The following is a 12744-nucleotide window of genomic DNA, read 5'->3' on the forward strand; positions in this document are numbered from 1 at the left end:
GCAATGGACGTTGAGTGGATCTAGATCAGGGGTGGGCAATTAATTTTTACCGGGGGCCGCATGAGCTACCCGAGCACTGCTGGAGGGCCACATCGACAATATTTCAATTAAATTTTGCTCAATATTATTTTTGATATATACCGTAAGATAAATAATAATAATAATAATAATAATAGTAATACTTCAACATAGTGTGTGTAACAGCATTCCATGACTAATATATATAAATTAACATTAATAATAAATGACAGTAAAATAAGCACACGTATGACTGAGGAGTCATAGTGTAACTTTGTGGGTGTTTGAGTTGTCCGACTTTTTGTGTGGCCATAAACGCACCAGTGGTTTAGTGCTATGCGTGTTGGTGACAGATGACAAGTTGGTTTTGGCCTGGTTTGTACGGCAGAAAATGACTAGTTTTTCGAGATAGAATTGTTTTACTCATGTTTTTGGTGTAGTTATGTCCGAATATAAACAGTTTTGCTCAATAAAGTGATCGATATAATTCCTGTCCTCGAAGCATCTCGATAGACGTTACAATAATTGAACGCTGTTCAATTGAACGGTGTTGTAAACGGTGTTGACGAACACCATTAGGGCCGCTTGTTGTCACTGTCACTCAAAGTTGCATTGCAAAATTCCATAGAATAAATATGTTTATTTTGTTTATAATTCAGATGGGTTTGATTTGGTGCGCGGCATATACTTGCTGCGCGCAGCGGACGCTTGAGCAGTGCGCAATTGCGCAGGCACGCACCTTAGGTGAGGGGACGTTGCTTTGCAGTTCATGTGTTGTTGAAAACACGGCATTCCTCATCAACTTTTCTCTTTTTAGCGTCTCGGGTGTAAACCGTGCATCACTTGTCGCTGCATGTGCACCTTCACTCGCAGGTTACACACGGACACACGCCCATAAATAATAATTTTCAAAATAAAAGCAGCACAGTTGTATTGCGCGCAGGACATAGATGTTTTTTCAACTTTATTTTGTAATTGCAGTTGTTCACATTCACTCACAATCACGCATACGTCCACACGGAAGTAATACAAATAACGATTTTCAAAACAAAAGCAGCACCGTTGTATTGCACACTCGACATAGATACTTTTTTAAATTTATTTTGTAATTTATAATTGGCCTCACGCGGGCCGGACAGGGACGCACAAAGGGCCGGATGCGGCCCGCGGGCCGCAGAATGCCCAGGTCTGATCTAGATCATAGTATGAGAGTACAGTCCAAAGTGGGGCCAGCCGGAGATCGTCTTGGGTGGAGAAAAGTCAGCAGCGCAGAGACGTCCTCAGATGATGCACAGATGAGTGATCCATCCCGGGTCCCGACTTTGAACAGCTAACGTCTCATCTGTGGTCACCTAATCTGTGGCTCCCCCCTCTCCACAAAGGAGAGCGGGGCAGAGCATAAAAGAGACGGCAGATCAACTGGTCTAAAAGGACCAGACAAAAGAGCAGACAAACATTACAGGGAGACAGAACAGGATCGCTGACGGGTCTGCCAACTTCCGGCACCACTTACAAAAAAGCCGAGAAACAGGTAAACGCTGGGGAGGGGGGGTGGTGGTGGTGATATTTTTTACAAATGTGATTATGGCTAATACAAACAAAAAAGGGTTATCTTGCTTGAGATTTGTTTCTTGGAACGTTAAAGGGATCAATGGCCCAGTTAAAAGAGGTAGAGTATTTTCTCATTTAAAACACCTTAAAACTGAAATTGCTTTCCTACAAGAGACTCATCTGACCACTAAGGATCACCATAGATTAAAGGCCTCATGGGTTGGACAATCTTTTCACTCGAATTTTAGTAGCAAAGCAAGGGGCACAGCTATTTTAATACACAAAATAATCAAATTTAGCCCAACAAATGTCATAACTGACCATCAAGGTCGTTTTGTAATAGTCTCGGGTTCTCTTAATAATATGTCTGTTGTCCTTGCCAACCTTTATGCACCCAATTGGGATGATGAAGCATTTATTAGGAAAGTGTTTTCATTTTTGCCAGACCTCAGTTCCCATCGTTTAATATTGGGGGGGACCTGAACTGTGCAATAGACCCGTTGCTGGACAAATCTAGTCCAAGGCAGGGCCCCCCATTAAAAATGGCCAAAACAATTTCAAATCTCATGGGTCAAATAGGAGGTGTGGACCCGTGGCGCTTTCTTTACCCAGATAAAAAACAATTCTCTTTTTATTCCCAGGTCCATAAAACTTTTTCAAGGATTGACTACTTTTTCATAGATTATAATCTCCTTCCGGCTGTCGATAATGTAGAATATTCAACAATAGTGATATCTGACCATGCTCCATTGTCACTTGATCTTTCGTTTACACTCTTTAAAAAAACGCAGACTCCATGGAGGTTTAATTGCACACTACTCAATGAGGACGGATTCTGCAAAACAATTTCCAAAGTGATAGATGATTTTCTTGTCACCAACAACTCTACTCCCATATCCCCGTCTTTACTCTGGGAGACATTAAAGGTGGTAGTCCGGGGAGAGATTATTTCTTATTCAGCAAGACAAAACAAATTGAGAAGACAAAAACAGGAGCAGCTCATGGAAAGTATAACAGAATTGGACAGACAACTATCAGTATCTCCATACCCTGATCTGGTTAAAGATAGACAAAATCTGCAAATGAACTATAATTTATTGTCAACACAAGAAACTGAAAAATTACTCTTATGATCGTGTGGCTTCCTGTACGAGCACGGTGAGAAGGCAGGGCGCCATCTATCACGCCAAATTAAAAGCCAGTCAGCATCTCGGCAAATTCGACAAATCAGAACCCTCACAGATAAACTTACAGTCATTCCTTCAGTCATTAATGACACCTTCAAATCATTCTACTCTGAACTATATACTTCACAATGCGCTGCTGATAAAACAATCATGTTGAGTTTCCTGGATAACTTGAAATTTCCATCCATAACTACTACTCAAGAGAGCGCTTTGGATCAACCTTTAGCAATCCGGGAAATTGTAGATTCAATTAAACTAATGCAGAGCAGCAAGGCCCCTGGCCCAGATGGCTATCCTATAGAGTTTTATAAAAAATTCTCAGATAAACTGACTCCTCTCCTTTTAAATACAGTATGTACAATGACTCTCTGGACCGGGGTACCTTGCTTCGAACTCTCACCGAAGCGTCAATAACTTTATTACTAAAACCGGGCAAAGTTGATTCTGACTGTAGTTCTTATCGTCCCATCTCTCTCTTAAACGCTGATTATAAGATTTTAGCTAAAGCACTGGCCCTTCGCCTTGAATCAATTTTACCAAACATCATATCACCTGACCAAACTGGGTTTATGAAAAACCGGCACTCTTTTTCCAACATTCGTAGCCTTCTTAACATTATTTTTTCTCCAGCATCCGAGGAGACGCCAGAAGTGGTGGTCTCTTTGGATGCAGAGAAAGCCTTCGACAGGGTGGAGTGGGGATATTTATTGGAGGTCTTAAAGAGGTTTAACATTGGGTCTAAATATATATCTTGGATAGCACTTCTATACTCTTCTCCTAGGGCTGCTGTAAGCACAAATGGGATGTTATCCCAATTTTTCACACTTGGCAGAGGTACACGCCAGGGGTGCCCTCTAAGCCCATTGTTATTTGTTACTGCAATCGAACCCTTGTCCATTGCTCTTAAATCGGCCGGTATCAGTAAAGGAATCCATAGATGCGGTCTAGAACACACACATTCTCTATACGCGGATGATTTACTATTGTTTATATCTGATCCAATCTCTACCATTCCAAAGATTATTGATTTGCTAAACAATTTTGGATCATTCTCTGGCTATAAATTTAATTTCGCTAAGAGTGAATGCTTCCCTGTGAATAATTTGGCCCTTGACATCCCTGATGGATATTTCCCATTTAAGATGTCCAGGAATAGCTTCAAGTACTTAGGTGTACATATTTGTCGCAAGCTACCAGCTCTCTACAAGGATAATTTTCCACCTCTAATCGACAAACTTAAATTAGATTTGGATAGGTGGAATGATTTACACATAACTATTGCTGGCAGGGTAAACTGCGTCAAAATGAATGTGCTTCCTCGATTTTTGTATCTGTTTCAATGTTTGCCTATCTTTTTACCCAATTCCTTTTTTTGCATAATAAACAAACTAATTTCATCCTTTATATGGAAAGGCAAGACTCCCAGGATTAGAAGAGAGTTCCTGCAAAGGTATAGGTCCGTAGGTAGTTTATCACTCCCTAATCTAAAATACTACTATTGGGCAGCTAACATACACAAAGTGACTCTCTGGATCCAAGAACCTGAATTAATCTGGTGCAAGTCTGAAGCTAGTTCCTGTTCTACTTCTCTCTTGGATCTGCTTACATCAAAATTACCTTATCGACCATCCCAATTTACTTGTAGTCCAATCGTCATTTCTACCCTTAGAATCTGGTCTCAATTTAGAAATACTTTCGGCCTGCAGGGTATATCCAACCACAGCCCCATTCATAATAACCACCTCTTCCTCCCTCCTAGCACAGATGTAGCGTTTTCTCTATGGAAGCAGTCAAGCCTTAGCAGGCTAAAGGATTTATATATTGGTGATGTCTTCGCTAGTTTCAGTGAACTGTGTAAAACATTTGACCTACCAAAATCTCACCTATTTCGATACTTTCAGGTTCGTAATTTTGTTAAATTAAATAGTCTCTCTTTCCCTAATACTCCATCTAATTCGCTAATTGACTCATTTTAGATATTCCCACAAATCAGAAAGGCCTAATCTCCAAAATCTACATCTTAATATCCCAGTTTAGTAAAACGTCTCTTGATAAAATCAGAGGGAATTGGGAAGAAGAGCTTGGCAGATCTATAGATGATGGAGATTGGGATTCTGCCTTAACCCGAATTAACAACAGTACATCCTGTTCAAGGCTTAATTTAATACAATTTAAGGTTGTCCACCGTATTTATTTCACTAATTCCAAACTCTCGAAAATATACCCCAATATCTCGGATACTTGTAACAGATGTCACATGTCACCTGCAAACATGACGCACATGTTTTGGTCTTGTCCCCATTTGCTGGACTATTGGACAACTATTTTCAAACACCTTGCTAAGGCATTGGATTTAAACCTGACACCATGTGCAGAAATGGCTATTTTTGGGACGGTATCAGATCCCCAAATAGGGAGAAAATTTAAGGCTAGTATCGCCTTTGCATCCTTATTAGCACGTAGGAGAATTTTGCTGGAGTGGAAGTCACCATTTTGCCCCAAAGCCTCCTTATGGCTTAAAGACCTTATGATGTATTTAGATCTGGAGAAAATAAAGTTCAATCTTAGGGGGGCACCTGGGAAGTTTTAATCTGTTTGGGGCGGTGTGGTTGACTACATGGCTAAATTAAAGACGCTACAGGACACATGAAAAGTTCACCTTTCACAAACCAGCTTCCTCTTTTTATTTTTTTATTTTTTATTTATATTCATTCTGGGTGTATATTTACTACCTGCCTACGTTGAGAAGAAAGTGATGTAATAATTATTTTCCATTTGTGACTGTACCTTTTAATTTATGTAGGACCTGGGGGGTGGGGGGGGGGGTGGGGGGGTTCGTGTGTATGGGGTATGTGTTGGGTTGCTGTTCTTGGAAGTGGGTGGGAAAAAAAAAAAGGGGGGAAATGTGATTACTGTTCTATTGTATATTGTAATACCTGTCAAATTCAATAAAAACATTTATCAAAAAAAAAAAAAAGACATTGAAGGAGCAGCGCTGATGCAACCAGCCATTTCTACATACAGCTACAAAAGTAAAACAACAACAACAACAACAACAAAAATAAAAAAATAAAAAACATATACACTACGGTGGCCTCTGCGATGTTCCACCCCATCGTCTGCTGGGGTGGGGGAAAGCACGGCAAGAGACAGGAGCAGACCCAACAAAGCAACCAAGAGAGCCGACTCCACCCTCGGCCGCCCACTAACTCTCGGCCAGTGTCCAGTCCGCAAGGATGAGCGAGGATACGTCCAAGGAGACCGAGGTGTCCGATACCTGCTCATTCAGCCAAGACACTGTGAAGCTTGTCCGTCCCGGCGCTCAGCGCTAGCTCCGCAGCCCTGTCTCTTCATCCGCATCTCCTCCAGTCTCTCCAAACGGACTCTGGTGTGGCAGAGACCCAGCAGCTGGTCTCCATGGCCAAAAGGCTCCCGGGAGGAAGATCCAGAAGTTCACAAAAAAGCACCGCAGAAGTCACGAAAGTGCCACCCTTTGTCGCACAGTCCCACAGGGTCCCAAACCAAAAGGCAAAACAAAACAAAAAAACATATGAAAACAAGAGTTAAACACCAGGAACACAAAAGGACGACACAAGAGCACAGAGCTCCTGCCAACACCAGCCACTACAGCGGCGCCATCTTGGAAAAAAATGTAAAATGTAACACTACTTTCAGACAGCTTTTTTAACTTAATGAAATGCAAATAAATGTTTGGTTTTTTCAATACTACCAAGACATTCTTTTAAATTCCTCACCACTCACATACAGTGTTAACACCCTGGTTTGCTTAGTCAATGTTTACAGGTGAGTTGACCTTTACACCAGGTGAGGCATTGATGCCTTTGGAAGGTTTTTACAACTTACATTTGTATGCTCAAGTTGCTCATTAAGAAGATAACAAGAAAAATTAGAGAGTCATTCCCTTTCATAAAAATGTTGTCGTTAATTTGTACGTGGTCCCATTTACTGCTTTGAAAAAGGTAAATTAAAAAACAAAATTTTGGAGTCTTTCATTCCTCCTACTGTATTTCTATGTGAAATACATGCAGTATCCTTCATGAAAAGGTACTTTGAATGTGTTTTGTCTGAAATTCCAGTTTCGAGAAGTATTTGTATAATCGTCCATATTGGCAAACATGTTCAATAATTAATTAATTAATCAATTAATCATTCTTTCAGAAGAGCATTATTATAAAATATTTAATCTGACAAACCCCCACAAATGCAGGCCTCTTCCCCGGTAACCCATGCAGAGCACTAAAAGAGACTCTTTAACACAGAGCCTAAAGTGTCTTTTGTCTGTATTTATGGTCCGATTAACAAGAATAATGATATCACACTTACCGGTACATTAAAAACATTAAACAGGCTGAAGATTCTACCGTGTAAAAACTAGAAGTTCATAGTGACAAGCAGACCAGCCCTCATTCTTTTCGGTTTCCACACACGATAGGCAAGAATGAGGGGCGGCACATTATACCCTGAAGCCTCATATCAGGTTTGTGTGCAAATTTACTGAATATTACCGAAGTAAATGTTAAAAACCAATCATACAGAAAATGTATTTATAATTTAAAATACTGGACAAATTATTTTCATGTTGTTATTATTTTTTTTGATATTGTAACATTACAAGTAAGGTTCTGCATCACGTGCCTACCCTGACCGCACGTTCCAATATTCACTTGTTGTATCGGTACAGTGGGAGAAGGAGACGGCATGGAGTCAGGGACGTCATTAGCTTGCAGCCTGTTTATTGAAATATATAAATGAAGTGTATGACTAATCCAAACGTATACGGTGTGACTATGTGTAGCGATTATATGTGGAGTGTTACCGGGTGGTGTTGAAGGTGCGTGTTGAGATCAGTGCGGAAGTCCAGAAAGGGCGAGGCAGGCTTGGAGGTCCAGGGACAGGCAGGTGGTCAGAGGCTGGAGCAAGGCGTCGTTGTCCGGGGGCAGCCATGAGGTCGAGATCCAGGAAGGCAGCAGGAAGTCCAAAGGGGATTCGGGGAGACAAGACACACATCTCAAAACCAGGGCTGCTGGATGGCGACACAAGACAAGACACAATGAGCACAACAGAGGGGAAACACAAGGAGCGAGGAAGCACATATGCAAGGAAGCTAGAGACGTGTAAGGCTTACTGTACATGTACAAGTAGCCACGTTCTGGCACTGGAACGCAAGACGCGCTGGCTTATGAAGGCAGGGATCTCACCAGTGTTTTGTGTCGATTGCCGACTGAATGCAGCCTCTCAGCAGATCACGCTGAGGACTGTGCAGGATGCGCTCGCGGCGTAAGAGCAGGAGGGTGCCCAGCGTTGCGCTCAACAGAGCGCGTCGAGGAATGTGCGGCGGCCTGAGCTCGCGCCGTAACACTTGTACAGTATTTTACCTGACGTAAACAGCCCCACACAAATTCATGCACAAGTTGATTAGGTAAGGTTTATATATATATATATATATATATATATATATATATATATATATATATATATATATATATATATATATATATATATATATATATATACACAAATTACAAGGGTAATCATATATATATATATATATATATATATATATATATATATATATATATATATATATATATATATATATATATATATATATATATATATATATACATATATACACAAATTACAAGGGTAATCAGTCCTGTAAGGAAGCTTTTGGATGGGAACTGGCACTGCACTTTTTCGGGAATTTTGCCTGTATCTTTCACAATCATTACGAGCTTGTGTGGCTATGTTGACATCATCAACTAGTGAACTGCTCTCTCGCCTCGGTGCTCGTAAACGTTTATTATTGATTATAAATTATGCCTCTCCCTTGGATAGTAGAAGGATGAGGGCGCATTCCGACAAGTTGGTACACTTTGACAGCCAATTTAAACCCGGCAACGGCGAAAAACGACACAAAAAGACGTTTGGTTGCAACCCCCTTTTATTCGCGAGGATTATGAGTCATTCTTCATTTAAACGGGTATATAACAAGATTCTATCAGTCGGCATCCTAATGACAGCAGACATTGTACAGTAAATTATGTTTTATTATGTTTGTTGGATCTCAAGAAGTCTGCAGTGAGTAATAATCAGTGATGTTGTCGAAAAAAGCAAACATTATGATGCGTTTTTGAAATTAATGTGCAGCGTATGCTTAAAATGAGCAAAATACGTAAGTATTAAATGTTATTTAAAATATGTCTGTTGCTACATTTAATACATACTTACATCATGTGTATAAAATCTTAATGGAGGTGTTTAGAAGTGTTTTTTAAGGGTTTTACACAATAGCACGACTCCTTTAGGCTCCATTGTAAGCATTTATTTACTATTTAGAATCCATAAAAAACTAAAAAAACTTGTTCTTCTCTTACATAAGGATTGTGAATGATGGGCACAATTACAAAAAAAGAGCAGTTCCACTTTCCGGTGGTCAGTATTTGAAAGTTGAGATGCTTTATGATAAAAAATAACGCACCAATATTTTGCACATGCTAAAAAATCAATCACCCCCAGATCTTCTTCAGTCCTAAATCCGCTCCTGGTAAAAAATAAATCTGTTTACATGTGGTCCCTCCAATGTGTGTATGCCATTGTTCTTCTCGCTTAAACTTTAAGATGAACTGTCAAGATTGGACTCCAGAAGCAGACAGCAGATGCTAAGCGGTGTTAAAAATGTTTCAATGCTCAACAGGGGATGAACAATGACACCGGCGGGAGAAGCCAGTGTCACAAAACCACTAGGAAGAACAGTAGCAAACAAACATGGCTGAACGGAAGAAAATAAGACAACTGAGCGAAAAAACTAGGTTGTAAAAGAATCCAAGAAATGACCTAGGAATAAGAAATACTTGAAGAGCATTGGTGTGGTTTTGGTCCATGAAAGATCCCCCAACTGCAGTTATGTGCCAAGTAGATGATGGTGATTGCAGACACCTTTGCTCAGTTACTCCCATCTTCCTGCGGCTTCATGGCAACTCAAAGGGGCGGGATAAAAGAGCAAGAACAAAAACCATAAAAAGCAGGTAGACCTATTAAATACACACATGCAACAAACTTTATGAACAACATTTTTGTAGAACAATATTTCCTGAAACGGCTCATCTTCATTTTCCACTCAAATCATTTTTGTAGTACGTTGAGCCCATAATGGTAGTATTTACACTGAATTACAATACAATATCCAAACAAAAATGTTTGTTACAATTCCCAGCCCTTCCCTCATGTTTTAAACTGTGTTGCTTCAGAATAAGTTAAAGCGTTTTTAACTTTTTCTTTTGTAATTCATAAAAAATAATGTTCTTTACAACACCACAGAAAATAGAAGCACACTATTACCTGCTATATATATCTGTAGTTGTCACGGCGCAAGCGCATGCCGCCACGCATTCCTCAATGAGCTTGCGGAGCGCGCCTCGCGACACGCTCATCTCCTGCTGCAGCCGGCGGCTGCAATCAATCAGCAATCTACACACCTTTCGTTAATGAGAAGAGGTGCCTTCATAAACCTGCACAACCTGCTATCCCGTGCCACAACGTAGCTACCTGTCCTGTACAGTAAGCCAAACCAGTCTAGCTCTATGCATACCCTCTCTCTGTGCTTCTTCTCCCCGTCGTGTTGATTGTCTCAGGTCCCCCTTGTCGTTCCAACAGCAGACCTCCGTTCCCGCGTGACGAGCTGTGTGTCTCGTCTCCCCGCGTTCCCTGTTTCCCTGACTGCCTCGTGGATCTCGACCTCCCGCCTGGACACGGACCGTCGACGCCTCGCTATAGCCCCCGACTTCCTGCCTGCTCACGGACCTCCGAGCTCTGCCTTGACCCTCTTGATCTTCCGCCTATCGCTCAACACTACCGGTAACACTCAACAGCTAATCACCACACATAATCACACACCACACACATTTTGAAGTTATTACACACTTTATTTCTGATTATTATATATTGTGCATGTATAATAAATAACATAGAGCTAAATACGACTTCCCTGTTGTCTGTGCCGTCTCCTCCTCCAGTACACGTAACAGTAGTTACAATATACTTTCAAATGTCTGTTGATTATCAGCCATTAAAGGCCTACTGAAACCCACTACTACCGACCACGCAGTCTGATAGTTTATATATCAATGATGAAATCTTAACATTATAACACATGCCAATACGGCCGGGTTAACTTATAAAGTGACATTTTAAATTTGCCGCTAAACTTCCGGTTCGAAACACCTCTGAGGATGACGTATGCGCGTGACGTAGACCGGGGAACAAGGGTATGCTTTCCACATTGAAGCCAATACGAAAAATCTCTGTTTTCATTTCATAATTCCACAGTATTCTGGACATCTGTGTTCGGGAATATGTTTCAATCATGTTCATTGCATTATGGAGAAGAAAGCTGAACAAGCAAAGAAGAAAGTTGTCGGTGCGAAATGGACATATTTTTCGAACGTAGTCAGCCACAACAGTACACAGCCGGCGCTTCTTTGTTTACATTCCCGAAAGATGCAGTCAAGATGGAAGAACTCGGATAACAGAGACTCTAACCAGGAGGACTTTTGACTTCGATACACAGACGCCTGTAGAGAACTGGGACAACACAGACTCTTACCAGGATTACTTTGATTTGGATGACAAAGACGCAGACGTGCTACTGTGAGTATGCAGCTTTGGCTTCTAAACATTTGATCGCTTGACCGTATGTGCGCAACTTTTTTTTGCGTATGTATGTAACTTTTTTAAAATATATAAGCTTTATGAACCTTGGGTTAGGTGAACGGTCTTTTGGGCTGAGTGATTGTGTGTGTTGATCAGGTGTTTGAATTGTATTGGCGTGTTCTATGGAGCTAGGAGCTAGCATAGGAGCTAGGAGCTAGCATAACCCGTACCGTACGTGCGCGTCACGTACGTAACTTTTTTAAAATATATAAGCTTTATGAACCTTGGGTTAGGTGAACGGTCTTTTGGGCTGAGTGATTGTGTGTGTTGATCAGGTGTTTGAATTGTATTGGCGTGTTCTATGGAGCTAGGAACTAGCATAGGAGCTAGGAGCTAGCATAACACGTACCGTACCGTACGTGCGCGTCACGTACGTAACTTTTTTAAAATATATAGGCTTTATGAACCTTGGGTTAGGTGAACGGTCTTTTGGGCTGAGTGATTGTGTGTGTTGATCAGGTGTTTGAATTGTATTGGCGTGTTCTATGGAGCTAGGAGCTAGCAGAGGAGCTAGGAGCTAGCATAACAAACACGCAGGTGTTTTTATGCAGGATTCATTTGTGGCATGTTAAATATAAGCCTGGTTGTGTTGTGGCTAATAGAGTATATATGTCTTGTGTTTATTTACTGTTGTAGTCATTCCCAGCTGAATATCAGGTCACCCCGGCTCTCACAGCATCTTCCCTATCTGAATAGCTTCAACTCCCCACTAGTCCTTCACTTGCACTTTACTCATCCACAAATCTTTCATCCTCGCTCAAATTAATGGGGAAATTGTCGCTTTCTCTGTCCGAATCTCTCTCACTTCATGCGGCCATCATTGTAAACAATAGGGAACCTTGCGTATATGTTCAACTGACTACGTCACGCTACTTCCGGTAGGGGCAAGCCTTTTTTTTATTAGATACCAAAAGTTGCAATCTTTATCGTCGTTGTTCTATACTAAATCCTTTCAGCAAAAATATGGCAATATCGCGAAATGATCAAGTATGACACATAGAATAGATCTGCTATCCCCGTTTAAATAAAAAAAAATCCTTTCAGTAGGCCTTTAAATTTCTATAACGCTTGTCCTCATTAGAGTCACGGTTTAACTGGAGCCTATCTCAGCTATAACTTGAAGCAAGTGGTGGGGTACACCTTGGACTGGTTGCCAGTAAATCACAAGTTCAAATAGACAACAAAAAAAACATACACCTAAAAACTAATAATGTTCTCCAATTAGTCTAACGTGTATGTTTTTATGTATGATATT

Source organism: Entelurus aequoreus, linkage group LG09 (assembly GCF_033978785.1).
Source record: "Entelurus aequoreus isolate RoL-2023_Sb linkage group LG09, RoL_Eaeq_v1.1, whole genome shotgun sequence".
In the NCBI taxonomy this organism is placed as follows: Eukaryota; Metazoa; Chordata; class Actinopteri; order Syngnathiformes; family Syngnathidae; genus Entelurus; species Entelurus aequoreus.